Raw genomic sequence first — 17,183 nt, 5'->3', positions numbered from 1 at the left:
ACTACTACACTGAAATACCAGTAAATAGGACACAAACAAACAAACAAAACACATACACATGTCAGTAAACCTATTGGACAGACCCAGATGACTCAAATGCAGCCTTTCAGGTGCCAGACCCACGGCACCAGGCTCAATGGGTTGGGATGCCATAAGGTCCCCCATTCCTGACTGAACCGGTCGCGACGCTGGGGCAGTCTCCACAGCTGGCCTCTCAGGAGCTGAATCAGGGTTAAAATAAGGGGCTGATTTTCTCCAGACACAGTGGGAGCAGGGCAAGTGGTGGGAAGGAATATAAACGATTGTCTCTGCCACTGATGTGCCAAGGCATCTACAGCAAGCGGGTCCCCGCCTCTTATTATGGAGAATCAGAGGGGACAGTAGGTCGATTTCTGGGAGGCAAAGATATCTATCTCTGCTCTCCCGAACTTCTCCCTAATGAGGCTAACCACCTCGGGGTGAAGCCTCCACTCTGAAGCTTTGGGAACCCTCCTTGAGAGGAGGTCCACCGTTCTGTTTGTCACCCCGGGCAGATGTACTGTGATGTAGAGGTGCAGTGAGAGGAGGTCCTCATGTGCCCGGAGCAAAAGCTTGCAGGCCACACGACAGGGTGGAAAACAGCTGCACAGAGCTGCTCCGAATCCACCAATCACTTGGAATGGCGACTGCTCTTCTTCTTCATCCTCTGGGAAGAGAATGAGTGGCAGAGCAGGAAGAAGGCTTCTTGCGTGGGCTACTTTCTCGGGTACGCTGTCCACTCTCCCTTGGCAGAGCCATGGTGTGAGGGCGCAGCCACCTCCCTACAAGAGGGTGATGGGGAAGAGCGCTGTGCAGTTATAAGGGACACAGAGCACTCTGTAGAGCTGTGAGAGATGTTTCTCCAGCATGAGTTTGGATACAGATACAGGCAGGAAGTGTATCTGTCATGTTTTTCTCAATAGGCAGACTGGCCTTGCATGTCTCGCAGGGATAAAACCCAGGTATGATGCAAGTAGCAATGCAGTGTACAGTAAGTAATGGGGCTGGTCAAGATACGCACAAGACAGACTTGGCACCATACCAGGGATGTCGAAACAGGGATGGTACTGGGTCGTTGACTTTAGCATCGGGTTGGTGAGGTACGGTACCATTGCAGTAACCTCGATCCTGGTTGTGGTACGGTACGGATCGACAGGTTTGCAGTTACCGCGGGTATCACCGTATAAGGATGCCCACCTGTGCAAGCTACTGGCAAAACCACTCCGTCAGCACCCACAAGAGACTGAGGGAAGCCTGCTTGTTAGCGGTACTAACAGCCCTCGTAATGGTGATGCAAAGCAGTCACCAAAACAGCAACAAGACACAGTGGAATAAGACTGCAAGCAATCTCAATATAAATCATGTATCTTGGTCCAGCGTAATGCTGTTGAGCCCAGCAGATGTGCGCGTACTTCTGTTAAAAAAAAAAAAAAAAAAAAAAAAAAAAAACCACAGAAAATACGACAAGAAAATATTTCTGCATAGAAAACAGTAACAATACAATTACAGTTCAGAAAGTAAATGTCTTGTAACTTAAAATGAGAATTTTAATTTGACTCCAGCCAGTGCTAAGCAGCCTGTGCAGATAGCACAAATCAGCCAAGTTATGTTGCTTGATTCCTGGGAAGAGGTGACTCAAGCCGCTAGCTTCACGAGGCACAAGGCCGCTTCTGGACATAATAAAACAGGCTGTAGTGCACAACATACGCGTAAATAATTAAAAAAAAAAAAAATTACAGCGTAAATAAAATATTGCATAAATTATGTGAAACACAATAATTAGCAAACATTATACAGTCATAACAACAAGTACTTATCTGATACCAGGCTCCTCCCGTCAGATCAGATCTTGAAAGTAACAATGGTGCTGAGATCTGTGTGTGTAGTCCTTTATACTCTCAGGGGCGGGCATGACAGTGTCAGGCTCGGCTGACCATCTTTGGTATAGAATATTAAGGTTATGCGGTCTTTTGGAGGTAAACACCTGTGTGGTAATGGTTACATTTCGTACTTGAAAGGGAATTGTCAGTTTTACTAATGCAGCTTCTAAAGTGCTACAGGTTTCTTCTAGCTTTTATGACTGGAACAGAATGACCTTTAATACTTAAAAAATATCCCTGCTGATGTTTTTAATCCCGTTAAACTGCTTCTAGAGTGCTTTTGACTAATGCCAGCCATCAGGTAGTTGCACATAATAAAAAAAAAAAAAAAAATGCTTTTATCCAAGGTGACTTAGAGACTAGGGTGTTCAAACTATGCATCAGCTGCAGAGTCACTTATAACAACATCTCACCCGAAAGATGGAGCACGTTAAGAAGGAGGTTAAGTGACTTGCTTAGGATCACACAATGAGTCAGTGGCTGAGCCGGGATTTGAACTGGGAACCTTGTAGTTACAAGGCTGTTTCTTTAACCACTGGACCACACAGCCTCCTACGTTACAAATTTACACCCCATGTCCACAAGGTTGAATTAAAAGCACAACAGTACAGTGAAATAACACAGTTCTGCTTTTTTTTTTTTTTGTTTCATCATGTAAGGTGCTGGGGCTCCACAAGACTCTAAGCTCTTCTAATCATCCAACCTGTCAACAAGCAGCCTGCAATTCTCTAAATTGGCAGCAGAAAATGAATGTGGAAATCCAAAAATCCCAAAGTAATTATTAGCAGAAATTGGGCATTGCTGGATTTAAAGTAAGGGCTGTTTGATTAAAAACTTAAAGCAGCCTTTACCCAGTGGACTAAGATAAAGACCTGTCATGCCAGACATTAAGCCATCAATTCCCTCACAAGGAAATTAATCAAATATTCTGAGAACTAACAGCATCTACTTATACAAGGTTCATATGCTGTGTAAATGACAACCTTTTTTCATAACCACAGCTAATCAAAACATAGGACTGGATGCTATAAATAATACCTTAGGACCAACATGCTCCATTTGCCACCAGATTTATACATATACAATGAAATACTGTACATAGATTTATGTTTGTCTATATAACATCAGAAATGCCTATACCCTGTTCATTATCTTCTGCAGGCTTGTGGTTACTAGATCAAACAAGTCAACCTAAATATATAAATCCCATTTCCTTAAAACACCATTCTAAATGTGAAAATGGAGTATCTATTGAGAAAACAAAACCACCCCAGACTTCTGAATACATGAAAAATACATACATACACAAATAAATAAATAAATATGCATAATGCATACAAACCCCTTTTTAGCTTTAGTTCTGATATGCATTTAAACTGTATTATTACCCACATTCTAAACAGCTAAACACATACTGCACTTACAATGTGAACAATGTTTCAACCTTTTTCATATTCTATAGTAGAAACCACCTATATTAAAACAAACATATTTAAAATATGTTTAACCCTGCTGGCCAAAGGTAAACATATGGGTTTTGTAGGCTGCTGCATAAAACCACTTTTAAGTATTAAGAAAAAAAAATCCCTTATATAAGATTGCTCTATCCAGAACTAAAGACTCATCAAGGGGTAAACTAATAGAACTACAAGTTATTGAAATGGTCATTGGTCTATGGTATGTAGAAAGTGTGGACAGCGGAGTTAAAAGGTCACTGCATTTTTACAATTTCTTTAGATTCAGAAAAATACAAAAATGATCTGGCAACTAGGATTCTAATGTTCAGATAAGGCCTAAAGAGAACTAATAAAACACGATAATAGAATTAAAGAATTCATATCCACTCAGAAGTATTGCAAAAATCATCTAACTGAAAGGTGATGAAGTAAATAACATGACCTTTGAAGGTACAAGAAAAACACATTTTGATGTCAAGACCTTATATCTTGTACTTTGTTCTTTTTTTACTGGCATTTAATTTTTTTTCTTCTTATACTTCAACAAGGCTGAATATATTATGTTAATGCAGCATTTGAATGTATACCTTAGCATTTACCCTAGTCCAAGTGAAAATGTACACAATCCATAAACTGGCTATAAACAAGCTTTGCATCACAATGGAACTGGCTTGCAAATTAAAGGCCTGTCGGTATATTACAGGGGCTGACATTTTATTAGTCAAATCAATTTTGCGTGGCCTGGGGTGGAAGGAAAATGGATGCTGTCTTTATTTGCAGGAGGTTTATCTCCAGTTCCAGTGAAAACATGACTGCAGTAACGAATTGAACCAAACTATCTAATAAAGACTTATCAGCAGCAGCATAACACAAACACCGGCCTTTCTTTTCAGGCTGTAACTTAATGAGAATTATTTTTAAAAGCTTGAATTAAATTTTGTGGAAAACCCATGGGTTGACAAGTTAAAGCTATTGAATTAAAGGTTTACAGCTAGAGGTTTTTTCCCAGGTAAATAAAGTACTTTTTCTTACCATTTGTTTCTTTAAAAAACAATCAGGAATACCTGAATGGTGCTACCACAAAATGTCAGCTCCATGCAGAAACTAACAGCTTAGTTATGTACATATGTAGTTTACATTATTCAACAATGTTCAGACATTGAAAGCCCCAATACTAGGGTTAACAAACACAATAAAAAATATTTTCAGGACCATGCCAAACCTTTTTAACAAGTCTAATATGAATGTAGTGTATAATAATTGAAATAGCAGCCCTCCAAAGTATTCAGGTTTAATACTAGAATGGAAACACACAGCAGAATGACATGACAGAGTATTTAGGATTTGAAAGGTACCATAATTTTATACTTCGGCCTAGCGTAGCCTGCTGTCTGTTAACCTTTCTAGTTTAATCTTAAATCCATCCCAGAGCTACAGTACTATATCTTAAAATGGGTGCTGTCTGATAACTTTAAAGTAAGCTGTAATAGTCTTACCTCTGAAATGCCAGATTAATGAAAAATGTTGCTGGCATGCCTCTCAGTCCCAGCCTATACCTTACCTTCTGTATTTCTCGATATCTATTAAGAAGTTGTTTAAGTGGAAACTGTCTATTTAGGGATTCAGTTTCCTCATTTTACAAATGAGTTGTCATTGCTTTTAATTGATACATCAGATATTATTTTGCCAATTAAAAAGATACCAGGGGAGGCAGCCTTTTATATTATCCTTAAAGATCGTCAATGAGTTTATATATTTGAACGTGTAAGTTAATTATGAATGATACAGCTTTAAAATATTGTGCTTTAAGGACTGTATTTTATTTGTCGAATAAACTGAAGAATTAACTGAAAAACAGTTTAGTCATGCTCTTGCACTTCAATTAAAAGGCGCTGCCATGAAAACAATTCGTCTGTGAAAATACTGGTGCTTGTATGCTAACACTTTAATTTTAATTTACTGTTACAGTCAAAGCAGACGCAAGATTATAAAGTAAAACTAATCAGCTTTTAGTTGCACACATTTTTACTTGCAAGTATTCTGTAGTCTGTATTGTTTGCACTTCTTTTAAAAAGGTTAGGCTTCTGAAGTAGAAAGAATATATTAGATTTGCCCTTTCTGTATTTAGCCATACCTTATAAAATTAAAGCACATTTTGATTTTCTACACAAGGGTGACAGAATGCTAGTCTAAGTTATTTGATTGAATTTATTTATTTTTATCAGAGAAAAGAGCAGCACCTAGAAAATGCTAAAGTTTTGATAGAAATTTGACCATTTTCATTTTCTGGAAGTTATCAGGATAACCATCCTCTTACCCATACATTGATGCACATACTAGATACTAAAATCAGAGTTTTGTAATTCCCGAATTGAGCCATTTCCATTTGCGAGATGCCACAATATTGGGAAAGATACCCTGTTGATATTCATCAGTACAGATTTGTTTCACATCAAGATTCCTGTATTTGGCAGCTTGCAGTGTCACTGCTGATATCTAGCAGTCAAACTGAAGCAACAGATTCTTATTTAAAAAAGGCAACTGTGCACTGTAATTGAAACAAAGCACACTACAAGGCAGGATATACAGACTGGACTTCATTATCACCTGATAGCAAATGGTAAACCTTTTCGTGGACAAAGACTATTAACATCTTATTGATAATAAAAATACACCTTTTCCCCAAATAGACTTATAAAAAGTTTAAACAACCTATACCTGCAATTATTAACAATTGTTGGCTCATTAGTTAATATTTCAGATGTTTTAAATCACCAAACGGGTTATTTGTTGCACACCAAGTTGTTAAACTGAATCATATCACTTGTACTTTTCTTCCCTGTCGTACCTGACAATAAACATAAATACATTAATCTTAATTGGCAAAAACAGGGTTACCAAACTAATGAGTTCCATATAAGAATACAGAAAGTGGAGATTTAACTTTCTCAGACTAAGTGTCTGACAAGCCACAAATGAAAACAGAGTTATGCATGCTTTGAGGGGATGAGACGTTATTGTAAGTAACTCTGCAGCTGATGCACAGTTCACACAGGCTAGTCTCGTATCTTTGTGATGGTGGTCCACTATGAATGGTGCTATATAATAATAATAATAATAATAATAATAATAATAATAATAATAATAATAATAATTAATTACCAGTTAATAATTAACAACATAATTTGAACATAAATAATATTTTTACATCATAAATCTATTGAACTCTTTTTTTTTTTTTTTTAAGTCCCTGAGATACTGTAGTTTTTAGGAAACATATTTCTTAAAAGCAGTCCTCCAGTAACAATGTACTGTAGGTCAGTCAACAAATAAAGCTGTTTTGAAAAAAAACTGCTTATTGCTGGCATTACAATATACAGACTAGTTGAAAACGAGTGGCATTATTACAGAAATATACAATTTCATAAATTTACAAATTAAATACAATGTTCAGGACACTTATCTCTCCCATCTCTAGTTTCATCTGCAACAATGCAGACTGGTTTATGCTGTACTTGCTGTAAAGCTGCTTGCATGTGTTTCTCGTATACCCTGGGTAGATAGAGTTGCCTTATTTAGAGCAGGGCTCTTCAACTAGCTTTATTTTTTTAATTTAAGGGGGGCAGACTGGAAAAAAGTTAGGAGTAGGTGGTCCAGAGTATCTTATTCTACACATTTTTAAGCAATAATAAATATTACATAACTTAATGTTCATGTATTGAAAAGACTTACACATTTTACCTTATGAATAGTACGTATCCACTCCCAAAGAAAATGCAGTTTGAAAAACTATACTGTTAAACCAAGACTGGATGCCCTTACACAAGATTGAATGACACTACATGTATTAATTGAATTAATTTACAATGGTGATAAACACAGTACTATGCAGCTTACAATATAATTCAATAAACAAACTTATTTTTATTCTTGTGGGACTTGTGACATTTTCAGGTACATTAACATTAAAATGAAGTAGGGCTTGAAAGGTCTTCCAACAGAGCTAGGTTTTCTTAAACGCAACAATCTGATAATAAGCTGTCACATACAGTGTGCAGTGCTTCATAAAGAGATTTCAAACAACAGCGGAAGTCTAAAATAGCCTGGATTTTAACAAGCACTTTGTGCTGCATTCATTGCAAACAGTAAAATTATTTCAACTTCATACATAAAGCATTTATTTTTGATCCCTAATTAACAACTTTAACTTAAACAATTCATATGCCACATTTCATCCGTTATCCTCTAGAAACATTCAGGTGCTCCAGAAATGTATAAACATGTTTCAATGTTGTATTGATATTTTTTCAGCATGTGTGTGTGTGTGTGTGTGTGTGTGTGTTCATTTTGTAGGTAAGACACATACAAATTAAATCCCAATTAATAATTTAGCATAAACATGCAAGTACAGGTAATCTTATCCTTTAGTATGATGCCCTTATGCTCTTATTACCCTCCAGCCTTATTGCAACTGGCAGGCATTCATTGAAAAGTGATGTGACAAACACAGTGATGTGTTTAAGATCTGAAAGCCTGTCAGGACCTTTGTGATGAAGACTGCCTATTACTGAAAAGTGACAGGCAGTATTACTAGCTAAGAAGATGCTGCCCTAATGCCCTGCAGCAAAGTCACTGACTGCCCATTATTTGACATAGTTAATTATGTAAATATATAGCTGAGAGAGGCCAAGTTAACAGGATTGCAAATAAGTAACTTGTAAGGTTGTGGAGAATAAAATATAATTCACACTCTTTAGGCAGATAAGCCATTTCATTTTCCAATAATTTGTCAATCCATCTACAATAAGGCTAACTATATCTTGAAATAGACTTTCACTTTTGGGGTTACAAACATTTTAAGTGAAATAACGTTTTTTAGGACAGTCATGAACCATGTGTTTACCAAACACTTACTTGAAAGTGTGCAAAATGTATGTGTCTATAAGCCGAAGGAAAGCATTCTCTATATAGTAGACTCTCTTGACTTAGTGAAATGCAGTGTAATAAATGGCTAACTGAGATTGCAGCAGTAGTGTTATAATATACAGCTTTTTTTAATGCTGTCTAATGCCAGTATTTGTCAAAACTTTAGAAATGCTAATGAATTGTTTACACACTTGTTTTGAAATCCTTGAACAAGAATCAAGAGAAGCAATTTAAGTATCAATGCATAACAACCCACTTTTACTCACAAACCTGAGAAAAATTCAATTGCAATTTTTATTCTATCCAGATGCAACCAATGTATTTAAACAGTATGCAAGTATGTGTGTGTGTGTGTGTGTGTGTGTGTGTGTGTGTGTGTGTGTGCATGTGTGAAGGGCAGCTTCAGTAATTAACTAAGAAAACTGTTCCATAAATCTTACATAGTATAGGGTGGGTGCTATACAACATCCTGACCAGGCTCTGCCAATCCAATCTGCGATTCAGTTCTGGGCTTTCCAGATTCGAGTCTTGTGTGGTGTTTTTGTGATGTACTGTAGGCAACTATACACCAGACTGTGTTAAGACTGACAACTCTCATCACTTTTGACCACAGCAGGGTTCAAGCCCAGCCTCCAGAGGTGAAAGCTTACTTGTCCTTGGGAGGTTTGCAGGCAAAGAATTTTCCAGGTTTCCAATTATAAAAAGTAACACTTGTATGTGTATTTTACAATGCTATTTCTTACCTTGGAGGATGAAGTATCACAGTCTTGGCAGATCCAACCATAGCCTGTCTGTTTTGGAGACTTTTTTTTAGAGGATGGTCCAAACATCCAAAGTGGTAGCACAGGCAGCATTCATCACATCTAGACGATAACATAATTTAGGTCGATCAATTAAAATTCTACACTCTTTCCATATTTTCTCTATACCATGTACTTTTAAGATTTTCCCTTCAAATTTCACAGCTCTATGTTATCTGAATATATATACCCATGTTGTAATAGACTTCAGTTTACAGTTTTGAGTCTACAAAAGCAGAAATTACATTCCAGTACAAAGTGTTCTCATCTAAATGCCCTTTAATGAACCTATCCAAGATATGGACACCATAATCATATTCCCAGAGTGTTATATTTATACTGTGATATTTTTCAAGTAATGCCATAAGGCAAGCAGACAAAATCATATTTGCATACAAATTATATCCTTGTAGGAGCTGACGTGAGATAAGAATAAATAAAATGTGTCAGAGGCCGACTTTGGTCTTGAGAAGTCACTGCATTTGTTATCCTCTAAACAAGGACTGCACAGGCAGTTTAAATATGTAGAACCACAAATTACATTTCCCTGCCATCCTTGCATCCTGCAATATGAGCTGTCATGAGCTGATGGATGCTATTGTTTTCAAGGCATAAAACAATATTTATTTTATGCACCATATTCACAGGTACATTTTACTTTTGAGCAGTTTACTAACACCTGGATAACCATTTAAAAATTGAAACCAAATTAAATCTCCCCTTAGCCACAATAAAAAGAACATTATTTTACCCACCCTGTGTACAAAAAAAAAAAAAAAAAATGTTATGCCTAAATACAAACATGACACTTCAAAAATCATCCCAGATCCTACAAGTTCATTATTAATGCTGACATGCCAACAGGGCTCTCAATTAAGACATATAAAAACAAGCAATTTGTTTATGCTGTGCAATTTTTGAACAGCTAGTAAACAAAATTCACAAAGAAATTAAATACCGTATTACTTTGAATTAACGCCTCACTCAGATATCAGCTTTTAATAGATGCCACCCTCGAATAAATGCCACTCTCAATAAAGAAACGTAAAGGTTTTTTTGTTTGTGTTTGTTTTTTTTTTTTTTTTTTCTATACCTGCTCAAAAAATAAATAAAGAATTCTGACTATGTACATGTGAAGCACCCCAAGAGACTGAAGCCTCAATCCACCATGTAATACAAACTAATGTAGAGACACCTTAGTAAGAAAATTAGATTTTATGGTACAGTCCCGACAGACAACTCAAGATTAACCACTTAATCACAGCAGTCCTTCACATCCACCTCCCCAGCAGCAGAGTTCAGTGCCAACACAGCAGGGAATAAAACAAGAACTGTCTGTTTACCTCACCCTCAGCTTGAATGGTGAAAACTTTAACAAAGCGGAACTTGGAGCTTTGCTGGTCACTCTTAAGTGCTGTACGAAAGCTGGCAGAAATGTTCTGCTTGTAGGGGATTTAGTTTATTTTTATTTTTATTCAATTGGAATTGTACTCAAAAAACAAAACATGTGCTTACTATATTTGAGGAGATTTTGTTTCGGCTTTTCTTACAGAAAAATTACAAACACGCAGGTAAATTACAGTGAGAAAAAAATACGCGAGTAGGATATATTTTATTTTTTAACAGAAATCAAACCGATATTTAGAGGTAATATTTTTCGTTATTAAAAACAACTGCATCACACTAAACTGCCGTTCACTCTACTCTTCTTGTCCCTCCCCATAGCAACCCATACACAATCCTAATTCGCTGGTACAGTACTCCCCTGACCTCCCAATTCCCACCCAATAGGCTCTCGTTAACTGTCAGTAAATGTACTGCATTCAAGCTTCAAAAACAAACAAAAATATAGTACTGCAGATTGGAGCCTTTCACGGCGCTGCTTCTAAAATGCCTTAAATCATGTAATAAAATATTGTAGCTTTTGTAAAGCATAGTATTATTAATAAATGCCACCCTCGTTTAAGGGCCACAATCATTTTTATCAATTTAAAATAAACGCTGTGGCGCTAAATTATAATAATACGGCACTACTACGACTAAGAATAGTAACAGTATGAGGCCGCTGTGTTACAAAACAAAATGTTTGATGTGTATTTGCATAATGATGTATCATTAAACAAGTGAAAAAAGGCAAACAGATATCTCACAATTAGAAGAGCTGTGGAAACCTCTCTACTTTCTAACACTGAAAGTCTTTGTATAATGTTCAATGACACTGGAATGATTCATTTATTATTTGCAAACTACAATCTGTTATTTGACTGTGTCCTTTAGTTAGTGCTGCTTTGCATTCCACTAAAATCAACCAAGAACCTTCCTGTCCTGATTAACTAATTATGTACTAATCAATAGTGTAGATCCTGATTTTACAATGTAAATCAGATAAATGAGATGACAGCCAAGGGTCAATCTCATTTTATTTTCAAAGCCCAATGCCCACATTTATTTCCATTATGCCACTACTACCTGCACAGGGAGTCTTATCAGCTAGGCTGCAGGAGTCTGGTAGGGAGCACTAGGGAAAATGTTTTGCATTTTCAAGGCACACCAAAGGGTACTGAGCAGATGCATTTAAGTCACCACTTGTCAAGTAAACTGACTAAAAGCCCACTCTCACAGAAAAGGAAAATGATTCAACATTCTCTAGGCAGCAGCCCCAGTCTAGGACTTTTGAACTAACTATAAGAAAAGTGCTTGGATCTCAGTTTTAATGAGCTTAAACACAGACTTTACAAATATATAGTATGCCCCACATATATAAAGCCCTGATGTATTACTACTGTGCTAGGCTCTGCTTCAAGAGATAATTGCTGCAAGAAATCAGTAGGTGGCATGCACTATTCACATATGTTTCCCTGTCTAAACTATTCCAGACTATGGTTCAATTTAGAATGATGTTTCTGGTTTGATTGGTCATCCCTATGCTTTCTGATAGTGGTAGAGTGTGAGAATCGGGTGGCTAGCAGTATATCTCTTCCTCATGTAATACCTACATTCTTAGTTTTTTGATAGTGGCCTTATTGTTGTGGTCAAGGGTTTGAGACTTGCACATTAATTGGATGGCAAACGGTCACATTATCCAGGATTTTTAATGCACAGGAAGAATCAGAAAAAGTAGTTTTACACCTTGCACAGGAGGTGGAGTTGGGTGCTATCTTGGTCAATGCTAAATCAGAGTCCTGAACATTTGTCTAGAATCAAACTTGTAATTGTTATATCTATAATGAACATTCTACTGCCTCTCCCCTCCTATGAAACTGACAATACTACTGCAGCAATTACACAGAGTAACACATCAAATTTCACTCCCAGAGGATCCTGTCACTCTTCACTGAATACCAGAATGCCATTATTTGACAAACTGTTTTATCAGAGTGGTTGTTTGACAGTTCAATTCTGACAAGACATGTATTCAGAATGTCCACAATTAGAGAAAAAAAAAAAACACACAAATCATCTGCCTTCAGAGGACTTACAAAACAGAGAAATGGCAACATTGTATCTTTAACACTGTGGGAAATGTCCCATTACAATGTTTTCAGAAGACTACAAAAAGTTAATTGAGTGAAAGGTTCTTCTACTGGTAAAATGCATTTGGGAGACCAAGAAAGCATAATACTTTTCTTTGAAAAACACCTAAAGAGTTTTTAGATATTCACTGAAGAATATCCTGAGGCAAATAAAAACTGAGTGAGTCTGTCCCTGCTGGGGCAACTATTCAAAATGCACTGAACAAATTAAATAAAAGAAATATACAAAGTTTGCTCCTGAGATTTATCTGCATTTTGAGCGCTATTGATGGAATAAATATTGCTTTTGAACCTGACAGAAGACGACATCATAAGCAAAAGACTACAAAAGAAATGCAAACTCAGCAGTTATCAGTCTTTGTTACACTCAACATGGGCACCTACCTTATAAGTTCAATTACCACCTACGAATCTGAGCTCAAACACCAGCGCTTATGCAACATCCTACAGGAGACTTTTTATAATAAATGTTATGTTTGAAAAATCTGTGTGATCTGGTAACCAGAAGGTAACTGTTCTTTAGCCACAAAATAAATATGGACTGGTTTCAAATGGATGGTTTTATTTAACCAAGCCTAGACATTTTTACTAAAATTTCAATTATCAATTAGTTTCAACTTGAGAATGCAGGGGGGGAAAACTCTTTCTTTCCATAATACATTTAGCAGATGGACTGGGTTCAAATGGATGGTTTATTAACCAGCCCTAGGACATTTACTAAAATTTAAATTATCAATAGTTCAACTGATAATGCAGAAAACTCTTTCCACAAAAAAAAAAAACAAACAAACAAACAAAAAAACCCCACTGTGCTACACTTAAAAGGATTGTGTTGTTGTTTAGTAATATCAGCTAATACCCATGTATACACAGACACGATTTACTATTATATGAAAGAAGCAGAAGACATACATTTCAGAAACTAACAGGAAAAGAAACCTCAAACTTCTTGGAAGAAATGGCAGGGTATTGGGACTATTTTTCTTCGAAAGTGTTAAAGTAATTGTAGCTAACAAAATAGTTCCATACATTTTCTTCACCATGAACAATTGAAATAACACATAAATATATAGACACAAATTACAGATCCTTACTACAGTTTAGAGAACAAGTTAGTATCAGAAAAAAAACATGTTTTATAGGACTTATTTGTTATGACAAATCAATACTGTAATAAAAAAGTAACCTGGGCAAAACCCTAAATTCTCTTGTGACATCTTTATAAACCAATTAGCTGGATACAGCATTATTCAATTTAAGTTAACTTTTTGTTTGTCAAACATTATTTCATTTTACTTTTCATAAGCTAATGATGCATGTACCAATGCTCATGTTACATCATCATATTTGATAATCCATATTTGGGGATTCCAACTCACAGCGTACAGCGCCCGATTATTACCTTGTCCTGCTTACATGACACTTTCGGCCATGAAAAATCTTTAGGAATAAAAAAAATTCAATTAACAAAAATCATTAAAAAATGTCTCAACAGCAAGATTAACATCAGCTATTTGTGTGAAAAATGGTGTGAAGAACAATTGATTCACTGAGGTAAGCATGCATTTAGTGAGAAAGTTATTATTTTAACTGCTGAAAAGAAGACAAATTGGTACAATGCTGCAGAGACAAAAAATGAGAATTACTCTATTGTTATATATTGCATGCAAGTGGAAATTCACTGGCTTTTCCTCTGTCTGCAAAAGTGCACACATTGCCTTACTGCTGTACCAAAATGTTAGTTCTGAGATATTTGAAAGTAAAAAAAGTACAGTGGTTCAGAATTAATATACAGATAGATAAAAAATTAAAAGTTGTTTTTAAAGTACACAAAAGGTGTTAATGATACAGACAATAGTCCTTCTTCAGCCGTGTAGTAAGAAAAGTAAACGCAGTGAACTTGGCATTTTTTTAAGAATTTTGTGGATGATGTCTTTTCAAGATATTCCAAAGTTACTAGTTTGAAGATGAACACATGCCCCCCCCCCCCCTTTTTTTTTTTTTTGTTGCGAACAGCATTTATTCCATAACACTGAATGATAATGATTATTAATTAGTCATTTAGCAGATGCTTTTATCCAAAGTGACTTACAGAGAATAGGGAGTGAACTATGCCTTAATTACAACTGCAGAGTAACTTACAATAGGACCTTGGTTTTACGCCCATGCAAAGGATGGAGCACAGGGTCACACACAGTCTCAGTGGCTGAGTTGGGATTGAACTGGGAACCTACTGGTAACAAGTCGTTTTCTCTAACCACTGGACCACCATGATCATTGTTGAAATGTCAGGCAACTGGAAATGTAGTGATGTTGATTTGAATGCTTCGTAAATCTTACAGCAAGCAGTCCGCTAAACACCTTTTAGTTTCCCCAGTGTACAGTTTATTGCATTTCCTGCAGATAATGCAGCACACTAGTCCTTTACAGGTGCATATCAAGGTTCATGGGTGTTGAATGACGATTTAATGCCTCTGACCTCTGTTTGGATGTTAATGTATTTAGAGGGAGCACAGTGTGGTCACAACTGAAGGGCTTTTATTCCAAAACATCCTAAATTATATTATTTTGCACTGCAGTTATACCTCCTTTTAAACCTATATAAAGTAGACAATGTGTATATAAAGATTGCTCCATCTATATCTAGCTACAGTATATGTATATCTATATCTCTCTATCTATATATCTTGAATGTAGTTTCTAATATCTGATAAACAGCAATAGACACAAAGAGTCACCTAAGATGCACTCTTGAAGGGGCAGGTACTGTACTTTCCCAATGCCTTCGATAATGTACCTCTCCCCCTCTATCTTTTGAAGAGATTGCACTTACAGACCTTGTCACAACAAGGTCCTTGATGTTATCAAAGCAATTTGTGACTACTTTAATCATTGATAAAATTGAGCATCCTGAAGAGAGAAATTTTGGTCTGGCAGAATTCAATCACTCCAAAGAGTGGTTATTGATTGATGTAATCCTATTTGGATGTGAGGCAACACATGTCTTTCTCCTCAAACTAGTTGTATCTGTTTCATCCAATGTTAATCTGCAAGGAGTTCTTAACTGTTTCCCTAAAGGCAAAGCTCCTTCATCTATGCTTAAGCTGGTTGAAGAATAAATCTTCATGGCCACATTGGTTCATATTTTACCACTCACGTTCAGACAAAAATAAAATAAAAGACCTAATACCGACATCGACAATGAAACAACATTGTCATTCACGTACAAGCCATTGTCATTCACTTCTAGTTTAAGGTAGAAATAGCTTGATCTTATAAATATCACTGCATTAAATTCACATTCAAAATTACCTAATTAAGTAGCTATTTTGCAAATATTTAACCAAAAAATTAACTAGTACAGTACCACACTTTTTTTTACCCTTTATTTAATACAGAATTAGATACATACATAATTTTTTTTTTTTTTTTTTTTTTTTTTTTTTTTTTGTTTGTTTGTTTGTTTTTTTGGATGATAGTAAGAGCAGAATTGCTAGTAGAATGTTACCCTTATTTAACTAATTTCAAATTCAGACATCAGATATCAATCTGACAGGATAAAGAACCTGCAGTATACTCTGCTGACAAATGCTTCTATATATAACAGCAATTACTGATGATTCTCACAAAAACTCTCAAAAGTGAAGACTCTGTAGCACATTCTGGAGAACAGACTTTATTCCAGATTTCATTTTTTTTCCCCTTCACAACAATGGCCATGTGTTGTCCAACATAGTTAAATTACATTTGTAACTGATGTCCTTTCAAGGTTTATGACATATAGCATAAAAAAAACTAAAAAAAAAAAAGTTAAGCTCACTAATCAATACCCTGCAGCTGAGTTTAATAAAAATAAAAAAAATACAAAAGATTACTTTAGTTACATCAACTTAAAGATATAGAATAAAGTAAACAGTATACTTGGCAAAAGTCCAGGAATTCCTCGTTTCATCACCAAGCCGATTAATCTTTAAAGTGACAAAAATAATTGTACACATTTATCAAACAACAGAGAGTAATTAACTAAGGAGTGACCGTCAGATCAGGTCAATAATGGACAATGCACTTCCAAATTGATTAAGGGCTTTCCTGTGTGTCGTTTGTAGAAGAGGGGCAGAGTACCCAATTTTGCAAATGTGAGCCTGTTTTATCGAAAAAAGAATACAACAGGAAAAACCTTGTTTGATTTCAAATGAAAGAATTTAATCAATTGGTACCTACTACTTGTAATGCATGTAGTATATTCCCTACTCAAATTTTGCCAATTGAAATATAGTCTTTACCTAGAAGCAACAAACAACCTTCTGTTTTGTGAGATAACTAATCAAAAAGGAAACATCAAGTCCAAATCAAACACAGGAATATGGAAGAATATGATGTTTAAAAGAATCCCCTCCACTCAACTTAGGTAAAGTCATGAAAATATACTCAAATGTTTTACTGGCAGTGACCCTTCTTGTAACTGAAAAATACCAATTGTGCATATTATGTATCTGGATACAAAATGGTGACATACCCTGGCTTGCCAATGAATTAAAACCTGTCCTAGATTGTGCTGTTGGGGACTGG

At 35.9% G+C, this 17,183-nt stretch overlaps 1 pseudogene; it reads right to left on the bottom strand.

The window, feature by feature from the left end:
* Positions 1-368: 368 nt before the first annotated feature.
* The window catches only part of LOC121314002, a 118,413-nt pseudogene continuing 101,598 nt past the window's right edge, over positions 369-17,183 (bottom strand).

This window comes from Polyodon spathula, chromosome 4 (assembly GCF_017654505.1).
Source record: "Polyodon spathula isolate WHYD16114869_AA chromosome 4, ASM1765450v1, whole genome shotgun sequence".
In the NCBI taxonomy this organism is placed as follows: domain Eukaryota; kingdom Metazoa; phylum Chordata; class Actinopteri; order Acipenseriformes; family Polyodontidae; genus Polyodon; species Polyodon spathula.
This window is presented reverse-complemented; position numbering and strand designations above follow the sequence as displayed.